We start from the raw sequence: 15,150 nt of genomic DNA on the forward strand, positions 1-15,150 counted from the left end.
CTCTGTGACAGACATTGTTAATATTCCCAGAACTGTCTATTTCTAGAAATTAATTAAGTGTCCATTGAGATGTGAGTCCCAACAGCTGCCCAGTTACCTAGTAAAATTAAAATGCCACAGTGATGCTCATAGTTGGTGGCAGCACTTACGTGTAACCTACCACGAAATGTCTCTGTGATATTTTTTCCCAGATGTTAATAATGAATTATTTTTAAGTAGGTTGAGAACCTAAAACCTCAGCTGCCAGAGTAACATTATTGGCATTGAGGCTGCTTGTAGGGATTGCAAGACAGGTGCAGTTTGTTAAGTGGAACATGAAACAAGAAGTAAAAAGCCACTGAAGTATCATAGAATGATCTTAAAGAATTCCCGAAAGAAAATACTGCTAATGAAAAATTCAGCTGGTAGTCCAAATGACACATTAGCACTTTTTGGTACATAAAGCCCTTCCCTCTGCACAGCCAGTGCTGTTGACAGGCCTAAATTGCGAGTGATAGAGTCTAAACACTTTTATGGGGAAGGATGCATTTGAGGTGACTGTTTTGCTCTTGTGTGGCCTTCCCAGTGTTTCCTTTGCCCCGGAGGAATGGCCATACCCTCTGGCCATCCCAGCAGGCTACCCAGAATGCCTGTGCCACTGGTTGTGCTGTGCAATGTGCTTGAAGAGGTGTAGTAACAGATACAAATCATTGGGAGCGGACACAGCACAGTTGCCTGCTGCCTGGGCTCACAGCAGAGCTGGTGTTGGTGTGAAACCAAATCCATGGTGCTTGGTTATTCGTAGGCATTTGGGAATTCACTTACATTAGGACTGAAAAACCCTCTGATTATTGCCACTTCATAAATTTAACTGTGGGTTTATATTATGGAATAGATCAAAAGTAACATTTAAATTTCATGAAGCATTAGCATATCTCTTAGAAATGTTATATTGTAAACTACCAGCAAACTGACCTCACTGTAATAAACCCTGGGAAATACAAAAAATATATTCATTGAGTTCCTTCTCAAAGTATTCAGTTCCTGTCAAACCTTGAGGTATATCACTGAGGGTCAGTCTGTGGGGGCAGCCAGATGCCAGAGCTGCTGCTTACAGAGAAAGGAAAGAAGTGCTCAAGAGAGCACAGCACAAGGTGATGCTGGTCTGTAACTCTGACAACTGGTACGGTTGTGATATTAATATGCAGCACTGCATTGTACACTGTATTTTTAGGCAATATGGTGAGTGCTCTCTTTAGGGAAATTCGTACTGTAAAATGTAAGAAACATCTCTTCTTCTGCAAAAGATGCAAAACACCTACCCACGGCCCACTCTTCTGCAAACACTGTAGGAGAGCGCTCCTGAGCCAAGCTTACATGAGGGCCCACTCTCTGCTGAGAAACAGGCCTTTTGTTTGATCTAACTCCATTTACATTTGTTCTCTCTTTCTCTTCTGTAATGAAGTGAGAGAAAAAAATAATCAAACCTTTCCAGTGCCTGAAATGAAAGCTATATACCAAGCAAACCATATAGCAAAAAACTGGGGACTCTTTTCTTCTGCAGCTATTCTAAATTCAACTCTAGTGAAGTTGTAATTTTATTAAATGGATGATTCAGCTTTCTGTCAATGTGATTAGCATCTGAGTAAGTAGAAATTTGCTACTGGGGCCTCCAGGCTTCCCCAAATTCTACAGTACACACTGATGCCTCTGATGCTAAAAATATCTTCTGTTAACAATTTCCAGAGGTTTTTTATTGCATACTGAAAAACAGTGACTTAAGTTTCTGCAGAGAAAGTCAGTAATGGCGGCCCCTAGGTTGATAGCTTAACAATTATTGGTTTTAGGCTTTTCCTTCCATCTCCTCTGCTTACTTTGTTATCTTCTCATAAAGTAGTTAAAAGTTTTCACACATATGTGTGGTACTTAAATCCATCCATCCAGCTTGCTCAAGGGAGTGGAGAGTTGTCTTTTTTTTAGCCAGTTGTGTTTGCTGATAGCATACCATTGAGGGGAGAGATAAATCTGGATTTGCATATTTCAAATCTAGCAGTTTATTGCAGTTTAAAAAGTCAATTCCATGGTGCTATGTGTGAAGTCTAGAAAGTCTGCTTAGCTGAGAGGCAGTAACATCAGAGCACATTTCCACATGCTGATGCACAATTGCAGCTGGGTTTGAATAGCTTTCCTCCAGTGAGAGCAAAGGGAAGCCAAGACTCTCTACCTGTCTGTACTGATGTCAGAGAACTGATGGACAGACTGCCTCCCAGAGGGTTAATGTGGGCTGCCTCAGCCAGCTGCCTTTCCATTCCTCTCCCTTTTTTGGCCTCCTAGGAGCACATCTTTAAGATCGACCCTCACATCACCTGGGAGTGATGCCTCCCTCCCGAGAGGGTGTTTACGTGGTCACTTGGGACTGTGTGACACCTGTCATTTCATTGTCTTTGGGACAACAGTAGCATTTGCCAGTGACCCTGAATTTCAGAGGCTTAAATAGAACTTATCCAAGAACAAAAGTCATAGCAGAAATAAACAGACTGTAAACCACTGAACAGTCTATACACACACTGAGTTTGCTATCAGACTTTTGGGCTCTCGACCAGGCCATTCAGCAAGCTTGTCAGTTCTCTGCTCCAGAAACTGTGTATCATGGCTCTGTGTTAGTGCTTGGGTTAAATAGGAGTGACCTCTTTTCCTGTATCAGGCTGGTCACTGTGTGCAGTTCTCTTCCTTTGATGCTTTTTTCAACCGGTTCAGATGGGGGTATACCTCGCTTCCAAAAGTTCAGGCTCATCTAAAGACAATTACACATCTGAGGATTTTCTTCAGAGACTCCAGATTGTTCTGGAATATTCTGTACCTTCCTCCAGCGATGTACAGACATGTGAGTCAGTGACCTTGAGTATTCCATAGGCCTTTAGTACAGATGCTAAATCTGTATGTTCCTATGTTTCCAAGATCTGTAACCCATCATATGAAGTATTTCTCTCTTCAGAGCTGGCTGGTACCTGACCTTTCCCAGCTATAAATGTAAGGTAGGGGAAAGAGGGCACCTCAGCTCCTGCTTTACCTGAGTAACCTGTTTAGTGCCAATTTCACTCTGCCAACACATCTGTTTTCATTCCCCATTCAGATTATTTTGTGATGGGCCTTATATTTTGTTCTAGAAGTGGAAACCCTGCTCAGATCTCTTCAACTGCAGAGTAAGGGGAAGCAGAGGGATTAATAGTTATTCTGTAAGTTACCATCTGTTTGTTCACTTACCCTATAGTTCTATAACCACTGAGCATGTGGATCTATATCCTTCCTTGCACAACAAAACTATATCCAATTTAATCATCTAGTGGCCTCTCAAGCATACAGATACCAACACTTATGTCATGCAAAATTCATAAGCTCCCCACACTTCTTGTCCCTTGATGCTAAAATATTCTGTATTCCTTCACAGATAGATACAAAATTTTGTTCTCATAAACAGAAGAACATTTTCTTCTGAGAGCTAACAGTAAGCTTTAGCCTGTTCAACCGTGTATTTAGAGACATGTTTTTGAGTTAAGAAATATGTTTTTCTTATTCCCAGGATAATAAGCTGTATTTCAGACTAGAATGGCTTTATGTCCATTTAGAAGAAAATCTCCTGAGGGAAAATGAGGAGGGAGAAACTCCATTCAGGATCAAAATGGTGAAACTTTACAAAAGACCTGTTTGTTCCAAAGACCGCATGCTTTTGTCAAAAGGACATTATCTCCAAACATAGTCATAAAGGTTAGGCTCCAAGGAAATATCTGTATCGAGTGAAGGCATCTCACAAAGCAGAAGCAATATTACAGTAGGGAATGCAGTCCCCAAAGTTTTACAATGACAGCCAGACTGTCAAAGACGACTTAAAGTGAAGCATCTGTAGGATTATGAAGGGTAATCTGATTGACTGAACTCTGTCCTGTGCAAGCACCGACTGTGACTTGACCTTCAAGTCTGAAATTTTGAGATTAGGAAGATGGTGTGCAGGTTCTCAGTACAGCCACAGCTGCATCTCTCTGCAGAGCTGCTCAGATCTCAGAGGAGTGTGCTCACTGCACAACAGCTTTCACACTGAGGGTGTCGTAAGAATAAACGCAAAACTGTAGTATTCGGTTGACCAGTAGTCATTAAAAATAACAAGAAATAAGGAAAAATGTAATTGAAAAAAATCAACACCACTGTCATGTAAACTTCCTGCTTTAAATGTTCACTTATAAACAGTCTGGTGGGGGTTTGCCTGTGTTCTCTGCAGCAATTTAAAATATAACTGCCTACAAACACAGTGGGACACTTAAAGCAGGAGCAGAGCTATGAGTAGCTGTAGCTTCTGCTTGCTTTTGAACCCCAATAATGCCATGTCATCTGAGGGTGGCACACCACAGAGCACACCCTCCAGAGCAGTGCATCCCTGCCGCTTTCTCCAGGACTTGGTGCCATGGCCATGTCAGAGTTGGATTTTATCCTCTGTCTGAAGCTGTGTAGAGCAGAGAAGGGGGTTCAGCTGAGGCTCCAAGAGAGTATCTGCTATGTACAGTGTTGTGTAACATCACTCTGAAACTGGTACAGTTCATTTTTACATTTCCAATGAACTAGAAACTTAAAATTTAGGACATTTCTTCATTAGGTACCCATGAGTATTGTTGAAATCAGGATCTAAAGCAGAATGAAAGGTCACTTTTTTCTCTTCATGTCCAGAAAGTTTCAGCAGCTCACAAGTCCGTATGGGCATGTGGGGAGGAAAGGGGAAGTACTTAGGTCAGTCACCCTCAGGACTGTAGCCAGTGGAAGGGTAAGTTAAAAATGGGTATACGTCAAAAGTGACAGCTGTATCTGCCTTGAAGGGCCTGCTCCTGTCAACTGTGAAACTCCTAAAGGGCAGGAGATGGATTGGTAAAGCAGGGAAAAGTAACATCTTGGGTTAATCTGCCCCACATATAGCACATTTCACACATACCTGAGGAGAGAATTTCTAGCTTGTAAATAGGAATGTCTCTCCAAAGCCATCACCTAGACTTCATAAAACAAGACAGGTTCCAAATGGCAGGAATTTAACGGAGTATTAGTCATCCTGCAGAATGACTGAGGTAATGGCACACAAAGCTTAAAAGTGTTCAAAAGACATTAAAGTGTGGTTTTAAATGTATCTGATCAGTTAATAATAATAATTAATACAAAGAATGTCTCACTGTAAATGTGGAAGCTGCTGTATGTAGATCGCTGCCAAGCAACTCTGGTTTCTTATGCCAGAGGCATATGAACCTGAAGTCACCATTAGTTTTTATTTTTCTGTGATAGTAGCAATTACTCATTTTATGTTTTATGATAATTCATGGGATATAAATGCACACACCGATGCACACATGCATCTGCTTTTAATGTTTTGCATATTTTTACCACAACATTTCTAGTATGCAGTTATGCAGTTACAGTCATACAGTTTATATGGCAACCTCTGTATTGCCATTAAAATGTAGAGAGAACTAGAATCTCTGTTCAGTTACACTACTCCAAGTAGAATCAACCATTATCCTGAACATTATCCTGGAGACAATATTTAAATTGATGCCAATATGCTCATACAGAGACTGTATTTGCTTTGAACTTCAGTTAATAGGTAGCTGTAAAAGCACAATTTGCTGCATAGTTCACTTTTCTTTGCAGCTTTTGAGTGCACAGAAATGGTGCATGTGTTTGCCCTGAGCAAGTGCTCTGAGGGTCCCACTCCTTGTTGAGGCTGTGTCCACACTGCCTGAGCTGTTCCTGCAGCTGGCACTAATTGTTACCCTTGTTGACAGTCTCGGGAGAAAAGTTGAGCCTGAGGGCCATTGGCGGAAGCCTCTCACTCCCTCTTTTGATGTATTTTAGAGGCAGATGTACACACTGATGCTTCTCATGCTGTATCTGGACTGGGGGCGGGGGGGGGAGGATTTGGTGTTTCATTAGCTGTGCAGGTATTTTTCAAAAGCAACATTGACAAAAACTCTTTTAAAGACACGGAGTATTTGAGGGAAAGGCAGAGCTGGCTAAAATTTGCTCAACATGAGATCTCCTGAGTTTTTTGTCCCACTCTGTTTGTCCATCTCTGCATCCCTAGTAGCTCTGGGAATCTTTGTCACCTCTTCTAAGCCCCTGGCTGATTTAGAAATCCCTCGCTCACTCATCTCTTCCAGGTTTTAAAAATCAGTGTTGTATAAAAGTTGCTTTGTTTCAGTTCTGGCGTTTAATGTGGTTCTTTCTTCTCCATATAAAGGATAAACCCTTTCATCTTAGCAGACATTACCTTAATTTCTGCATCTGTCTCTCAAATAGTTTAATGCTTGAAACTCTGCTTCTAACCAAAGGCTTTCCTTAATTAGTTTCCAAGGCAACCAACCATCTTGGCGACAATTCAGATAAACCAACTGCAGGGAGAGGAAGGAAACACACTATCAAAATGAATAGTAATAGCACAATACCACTGTGAAAACAGGCGTTGTACATCACCAGAGACAGCGCGGTAGTTCTGGTGTCTCATCAGTTCATTTACAAGGGAAGAAGTCCCAACTCAGTAAAAGAAAAGCTGCACAAGAGTGTAGGTCTTTTTTTCACAGCTGACTAGGCTGGGATTAATGGCTTCAGTGTGATATGAATCACGTATCGGGGTAGGAAAAGAACCACAGGGGTTTTTAGGGTCCTTCATGCACCAAGGTGTTCCCAAGTGTATTTTGTAGAGCGCTGTTACCCTGCAGTTCAAACAGCAGGATTTGCCAAGTGGGGGCCACCCCCCTGGGCTTTTTTAGCCCAGATGCTGGTGGTGCAGTATGCAAGACCCTGGCAATTCATAGCTACAATCCTGCAGGGAGAAGTCCCTAAACATGAGGTCCGGAGGTGTGATCCAGAGCTGTGGTGCATTTGCTCTGGGCTACAGATGGGTTTGGATCAGGCCATTCTACAGCAAAGTACCATCCCAGTCCCATCTGTCACTGCTTGTAATTACACATTCATGCAGGATTCCTCTCTCTTATCCCACCTTCTTACATGTGCAATTCCACTGGCCTCTGGGGATCAGATTAAAGCCACCAGGGGCAGCCAGGGCTAAATTTATGAAGAATCAGGCCCTGTAAGTCATCAACTCAACTCAAATATAAACTTATCCCACAGTATCCAACCAGTAAGCTGGAAAACAGCATAACAATTTTAGAGGAAGTTAATGTTCCCAGGCTTAAGAAAAGCCCATGTTGCTAAATTAAATTTATTTGTGTCACACCATGGCTGCGCATGTGCAGGTATAATGGTGTATGTACCACTGGAAGCTTGTTCTTCCAAAGCATGTAATGAATAAAATTATCAACAATATACATAGACCCTTAAAAATACCCCAAGTAATTCTGTACTGGGAGAATCCATGTAAAGAATCAGAAAAGAAAAATATTACTGTGACTTCATTAATTGATATGAATAAAACAGCCTCCTCTGCTGAATGAACTAGATCTAGTAAAAATAAATTAACTCTTCGTAATCTTTTTCAGTTCATGGTTTATGCACCAAGTTATATGGGGAATATTGCAGAGTGCTGTTTATAGTGAAGCAGAATAAACCTTTCAGACTCCTTCAAAGCATTGAAAAACCCAAATAGAGTGCAATTCCAGTCACAGTAAAATGCCGTTTATAATAAAAAATATAAGAAAAAGTAGCCTTGTTTTTCCTGGAGGAAGTTGCATGGACTTTTTTTTCTTAATTTTGTAGGGCATTTGAAAAGGAAAGGAAATGCTTAAAAGGAGGAAAAAAAAAGAATGGCTACTATTCAGTATTTTTGGTCTGCTTGAAGGCAGTGCTCTGCAGTACAAAACCCCTTCCAAAAGATTCTCATGTGAGCATTGGGACTGAATTACTGCGACACTTCTGGGTTATATCCAAATAATAGTTTGAAGTGATCCTGACATGCAGTAATGGTTTATATAAGCAGAATTCTTTTTCCAAGGACTGTTGTTCAATTCCAGGGAATAATATGGGATTTTACTTTGACATCCTGATGGGAAGTATGGAGAAAATGGGAAATTTGTGTATTTTTTAAATTATAACATGTGACTCAGTTTACCTAATTTCTTCCCCTCTGCCTCCCACGGATATACATCCTTTCATATTTTAAGCAGCCATGACTGAAGAAGTTTTGTGTATCCCATGGGATATACAGAGAAGAAATGAGCATTGTTTATGTTTGTGATTGCAAGGGTGTGCTCTTAGGAATGTTCAAAGTGTGTTGTCAATACCAATTTCGTGGTATTGAAAACCAAAAGGGACAGTTCCGTATCTCCTGTGTCACAGGGATTGGGCACACGATGCAAAGGCCACTAAAGAACCGCTTGTTAATGATGTGGAACCACTGTCAAACTGTATGACAGTGATGAAGCATTTGTGACTCCTGCAGAAGGTTTGGAAAACTAAGAATAAATGTGAAATTACTGTTATTAACAGTCTTTGTGGAAGTGACTTTAGGTGTTGTGAAACTTAGTGAAGCACACTAAGCTGGAAGTCGGTTTTGATGGTGCTGATTTTGATATACCTGATGTGGACTTGCAGGTCTACAGTGAGAGCATCCCCACCTGCTGAGAAGCGAGGAGGTAGCATAGGGAAAGAAAGTGTATGTGAAGTTGGAAATGAGGATGTTATTGTGGTGGGACCATGTTACATGGGATTGGAGCTGGTTACACTGCAGATTGAAGGAAGTTTAACCATGAATGTTGCTAGGGAAAGCAACCTTTCTGTTATTTCTGTGAGGTCTAAAGCCTCCATATGAAATTTTAGGTGAAATTTAAATTTAGGAAGAACTTAGGATTTTACAGAGGCTTCAGAAAGTACCAGAACTTCTGTGAAATTACCTCAGATGTAACTTGGATCACTCTATTACGAATAATTTTCAAGGGAGTGTATTTCTCAAGTAATATACTAGAACTGCATAGATAAAATATTATGTCCTTCTTAAAATTACACACCTATGGAAATCACTGCTGCAGAGTAACATATGTAATTAATTGTTTGCTTCCCATAAATACAACTGCAAAAAATCCTCCAGAATGCAACTGGATTTTTAGGCTATTATGCTTACTCAAGAAGCTAAAGAATTCACTAACAAAGAATTTCTGTGACATATCTCTTCCAGGAAGCTGTCTGGGAACAAGTATCTTCTCTTGAGAATATCTTGGCAAAATAAGGGGCAAAGGTCTCAGCAATTTTGAGTATCCTTTTCATATGCTACAAAGAATTTTTGTTGTGGTTGTAACAGCCACTTATATCTGATCTTGTTTTTAGTGAAATAGCTTCAAGTAATGAAGGGTAGCTTAAATTTTGATTGTTTTTGACATGAAGGTTTTTGTATTGAAGGACGCGACTTGTGAAGAGAGATGCAGTCCTGAGAGATATAGCACTGTTTTTGTCTGTCTAAACAAAGCAGAAATTTTGATAGAAAGAAAAGTTTATTTGAGGAGTTTCATTCAGCTTAAAGAGTAAATAACTGTGATTATGAATGTCAGTTGACAGGAATCATAAAACTCTTCATGTCCATGTTCTCCAAGGTTTGATATTTTACAGTAGAATATGTCCTTTAACAATAGTTGTGCCAACAGATTAGTTAATCTGACAATATTGCTAAGTCACATCAAGGAAAATGAATTTAGGAAAATTTGGTCAGGGCACAGAAAATTCACAGAAAATTTTGTCATCACAGGGAAAGAAATTAGGAGAAAGTATCATGCCCTCAGAACCTATGTTACAATTTGTGATATTTTTCTGAAGTAATTTCTAATGTAACCTTTTATGCACAAATTAAATGCATATTCCACTACAGAATCTTCAATCAGCAAATGTCAGATTAGTTATGAGAAAAGAAGGTTTAGCCATATGGAGGGAGAATGAAGCACAATACAGCTTTCAGATGTTGCATTTAATTACCCTCCAAGGACTAACATGCACACCATCATCTGGAGATGGCTTTAAAGGCAGAATTTCACTCTTGATGTCACTGTCATCAAGGAGAGAGGCAAAGGAGAGAAGGGCACAAGAAGGGGGCCAGAGAGGGAAAAGCTTTAATGAAATGCTGCAGAGGCATCTCAGATCCCTGCTTCCACCATGCACATTTTTGTCTCCTCCTCCTAGGAGATTCCGGTTCTCTAGGAGAGTCTCTCCCGTGAGAGATACACTGCAGAACAGCCAAAAGCTGTTTGAAGAATGTTTTATAAGCCCAAACAAATGATCTTGATACTGTTCTATAGAGAAAAGTGAGATTTGGGTTATGAGGTGTAGTCACAAATGTGTAAGGTGGTAATTGCATGGAAGTAAAATCCTTAGGTCCATATATTGCACAAAAATACAAGATACACCAGTTGGGACAGTGTATGGGGTTGTGACATTCCCTAGAGGGCATGAAGACTCTGAAAAGGTGATGAATTAATCTCAACTATCTCTGCAGTTATTTTTATCTGCAACAAATAATATGTGTGTGGAATCTTCATCTTAATATTTAATACATTCTTCATTTAATATTTAACTCAAATTTAATCTAGTACTCATTCTTCATATAAATGAAATCATTGTTTACTGCATATTTTACAGCATCACAATCCCTGGTGGCCACATTCCCGTCCCATTAATACTAAGTGAAGAAACAAATCGCCTTCCCTGGGTTTGCACTACAATTACAGTCATGAAGTTTTGATGCTTTGTATGAGGGAAGCTACTTCTGCTGAATGTAGAAATGGTTTTGTCTCTGTGGAATTAAAGGCAGGACAGGTATCACTTGTTTGGCAGTGACAGACCACCACTAGCTGGGACGTATCTTTTACCACCACGAGATTGTGGTTCCTTCGGAACCTCGTATATTGGCGTTAGTGTTGTTGGTGTGATAGAAAGAGACAAAATCATGACCCCCAAAAAGGAGGGTTTTTTACAAATTTACTGAGGGAAGATTGAACTTCATCTAGTGTTTATAATACTCAAAGGGAATTTGCACTTTCTTCAGGCGCCTGTGTGGAAATTGGAAAACCAGCAAGTGGGCTCTGCAAGCTTACAGTAAAATTGAGCTACTGAGGTTACAGTGGATCTTATTTCTGCTGTGGCATCTGGTTAGATGAGGAAAATCCTGTTCACATTTTAGGAGAACTTTTATTTTCTGCTCTTCTCCTGTTTATCCTCCTCCTGTCTGGAAAATTTACATGAGAAGGGGTGACCCGTGCAAAGTAAACATGGCGAGGAATGATTATGTACTGCTGTCAAGTGCTGTTGCACCTTTGCTCCCATGGAAACGCTGTAGAAGGTACCTGCATTGCTGTTAACAGTGCACTGACCCCAGAGAACTGCAGTGCCATTGCTGCAGACCCCATGGGCAGCTTCCCTGCTGCAGGAAGGGCCTGCAGGAGTGGGAGGGAGGCAGGGGAGAGGATTCTGTTTTCCAGCTGAAGAGTTTCATCGGTTTCTCCTTCTCTTGAGTGGTAGAAACAGAGCTGAGATGCAGCACTTTGCAGGTGCCACTCAAGAGAAGGTAAACACCTTGCTAACATACTGACAACGTTTTGGGCCTTGGCTTCAACCTTCATTGAACTAATCGGATGGTCACCCTGATATTCTGTTCCTCTCCTTTCTTGAGTGTGTCCTGAGGATCAAATTAGCCAGTGCCACTGGTCCAATAGAGTGCTGCATCACAGGGCACAAGTTTTCAATCACTCAATCCAATATCAGGTAGGAGCTGCTCAGATCTGAGATAAGATGGAAGTAACTCCATCTTCATAACAGAAATGCTATCAATTAGGGTAGAAGCTAGAAACCACCTGACCTGATACCCTGGTGAGAAGGCAGTGTGCTCCACAACAATTTAGGCTTGCCAGACAGTTGTTGCTGTGCTTGATATCCCTCTGTTCCCACGAAGTGCAATCAACACTGATAGCTGATCGTGATGATACTGTTAAATTTTTTTTTAGCCCTCAGTCCATTTGTCTGTTTTGCTTGTTTGCTGCGGGAAGGAAAGAAAGAATTGCACGATCACTTCTGGCATTTTCTCCCTGCTTTGAAGGCAAAGGTGTCATAATTTTATTTCTATAGCAAGGTTTAAAGGCACATTACTGTTCAGCTGGAGGTAGCTAAGGTCTCCTATCCTCAGAAATGTGAACATATACTTAAAAATCAGTAGATTGGTTTTTTTTCTTGAATGTGGGCTTTTTGCAACAATGGAATTCAAAATAATGCACAAATAACCTCAACAAAGACAACAAAATCCTTTTTTTACTCCGAGCTTATAGGAAATCTCATTTTTCTTACTACTGTCTTTTTAAAACCTAAGAAAGAACTCTAGAGTTACACTGCCTTGTTCCCAGATAGGGTCGAAATGGAAAGACACATTACAGCAGGTCAGATCTCTGCCTGTCATTCCATTAAAGTGGCATATTTCTGCCACTTGTCTGGTATGAAAAGCACAGTAAAAATCTACAGACTTTCTTTGTGGCAATACTGCCTGTCAGCATCAGTATGTTATGGGAAGATCTAATAGACTCATAAAATATCATGGTTTTGAGCTATACTTGAGGTAGTCTGTACATTTGTGATCTAGTTTTTTTCTTTCTTTTCTCATTTGTGAATAAAGGATGACAAATAACTTTGATTAAACAGACTAAACTGACCAGATGGCAGTGGATTCAAATGGAGTCAAGATGAGCTCCTAACAGGTATTAATTTGACATGGTAGTTTCCCTTTCACTGCTGCCAAAGTCACGACAGCTACTTCTCTCAGTAAAAGTGCAGGCGTATCCTCTTAGCTTGTATTTTTCAATGACTCTTTAAAATCAAAGCCCACAGAGGCAGGAAGGTGGATTTGAAAGTGGCTGAACTGCTGGGCTTAGGGGGTTGTGATAGCAAGACAGAGGCCAGCTGGAGGCTGTTCAGTATTTGGAGTCCCCTAAGGGTGCTGGGGCTAATACTGTTTAACCTCTCTATAAGTGAACTGAAGGCTGTGGGATGGAGTGCAGTCTCAGCAAGTTGGCAGATTATCCCAAATTGGGAGTTTGGTACACCAGGTAGTTGTGCTGCAATACTTGGACAGGCTGATGAAGTGGACAGAGAGGAACCTCATGAAGTTCAACCAAGGGAAATGCAAAGCCCTGAGCCTGAGAAGAATAACCCCATGCTCCAGTACAGAGGCTTCCTGGCTGGAAAGCAGCTCTGCAGAGAAGGATCTTGGGGTCCTGGCAGTCAAGCTGACCACAAGCCAGCGCTGCAGTGTCACAGTGAAGAAGACCAACAACATCCCGGGCTGCACTGCACTAGCATGGTCAGCAGGTCAACAGAGGTGACCTTTCCCCTCTGCTCTGCAGTGGTGAGGCCACATCTGAAGTGCCGTGTACAGTTCTGGGCTCACCAGTATAGGAAAGACACGGGCATCCAGGAATAAGTCCAGGGAAGGGGCCCTATGACCACTAAGGGACTGGAACATCTGACCTACAAAGAAAGGCTGAGAGAGCTTGGGTTGCATAGCTGCCTGACCTGGAGAGGAGAAAGCTCAAAGCAATATTGTCTGCAAATACCTGATAGGAAGGAATGAAGAAGTTCGAGTCAGGCTCTTCTCAGAGAGTCTCTCTGAGTTTCAGGGTCTCATCAATGCCCAGTGACAAGACAAGAGACAAGGGCACAAACTGAAATGCAGGAAATTCTGTTTGAACATAAGAAAAGTCATATTACTGTGAGGGCGGTCAGACACTGAAACAGGCTGCCCAAAGAGCTTGTGGAATCTGTCTTGGGGATATTCAAACCTGACTGGACATGATCTTGAGCAGCCTGCTCTTGCTGCCCCTGCTTTGAGCTAGTGGGTTGGAACAGACAATTCCTAGAGACCTCTGCCAGCCTCACCCGTTCTGTGATTTCCTCCATCCATAAAAGAAATTTTATGAATCAGAGACAGACCATTGATATTTTTAAAAGACGAACTAGGACTGCTCAGTCCCACTTGCCAGACTTGCACTGTTCTTCCATTGCTTGATTTCTTTTGAGTCCACAGGGTCTTGTCATTCGTTAGCTCATTCTTTCCTTGCCTGTGGTCTGCGATTATTGCTCACCTACACACCTTGTTCTTACCATCCTAGTTCCTCATCAGGTCCTTGGAGAAATATTCATTTCCTTGACTTTCCTTGCCTTGACTTTCATCTAAGAGTTCATAATGTTTCCTTCATCCTTAACTCCAGTACTTAATTGTCATGGCCTAAAAACCCAGATCCATGTTCTAGACCAGGAACTGCCTGTGCTTGTAATTTGACTAGGAAATAAGTCAAAAGATAGTGTAGCAATTGTGAAGTTAATATTAAAGTTATTTTGCTTCCTCTTCATTGTCCTTCCTCTTAGGTGTTGTGTAGTCTTTGAACTACATCATGAGAGAATTGTCATTATTGCTTTAGAAATATTGCAACAGTTCATACCAATTTAATATTAGCCAAATAATATCTAAAGTGCTATCTTCCAGACTAAGGAAAATGTAAAAACTAAGGTAATTAAAATTTGTACTTGCCTTTTTATTATAATGGTGACTGATGCAGTGGAAACCAAACTGTCTTTGGGCTTGCGTTGAAAAAATAACTTCCCCAGGCAAATCAAGAAAGTAAAATTGGCAATGCTGACTTAATTCCTCAATCTGGCATATAGGTCTGCACTTCAAGTAAGCCTGGTGTTGGCCAGCAGATTTTACTTTTACTTTGAAACCAGATACATTTTAATTATGTTCCCTCTAGATATTCTCTTAATTAATTGGAAATATCCTAAGAGTTAATTAAAAATACAAACTTTATTTGATTCTATATCAAATCTGACATTATGATCTTTTTATCTACAAAGTAAGAATTATGTGGGATCAGAAATCTGAATTATTCATGATGGTTTCCAGCCATTTTTTTCCTTCCTCCTTTGTTCAGTGTAAAATCTTATAAGCTTTTCTTTCAGTCAAGGTGAAAGCAATATTAAGTCTCGGAAGTCAAACTTACGAAAGACATGTAGCTCTGTGAAATCCTTGCCCTGTAATCCTGGCTTTCTATTCACCACCACTATTCAATATCCCACTTTCAGTATAAGCTTCACAATATATCAGCAGTTGATGAGATTTATTTGTTATACTCCTGTTTTCCTTCTTCATAAAGAAGCTTTATC

The 15,150-nt window shown here is 40.7% G+C and overlaps 1 protein-coding gene across 6 annotated transcripts in view; it reads left to right on the top strand.

Annotated features, from left to right (window-relative positions):
- GRIA3 (glutamate ionotropic receptor AMPA type subunit 3) overlaps positions 1–15,150 on the top strand; it is a 146,281-nt gene that overhangs the window by 65,563 nt on the left and 65,568 nt on the right. The window lies entirely within an intron of this gene.

The sequence above is a fragment of the Pipra filicauda genome, unplaced genomic scaffold (genome assembly GCF_003945595.2).
Source record: "Pipra filicauda isolate LSUMZ 115617 unplaced genomic scaffold, ASM394559v2 scaffold58_size5111680_pilon, whole genome shotgun sequence".
Taxonomy (NCBI): domain Eukaryota; kingdom Metazoa; phylum Chordata; class Aves; order Passeriformes; family Pipridae; genus Pipra; species Pipra filicauda.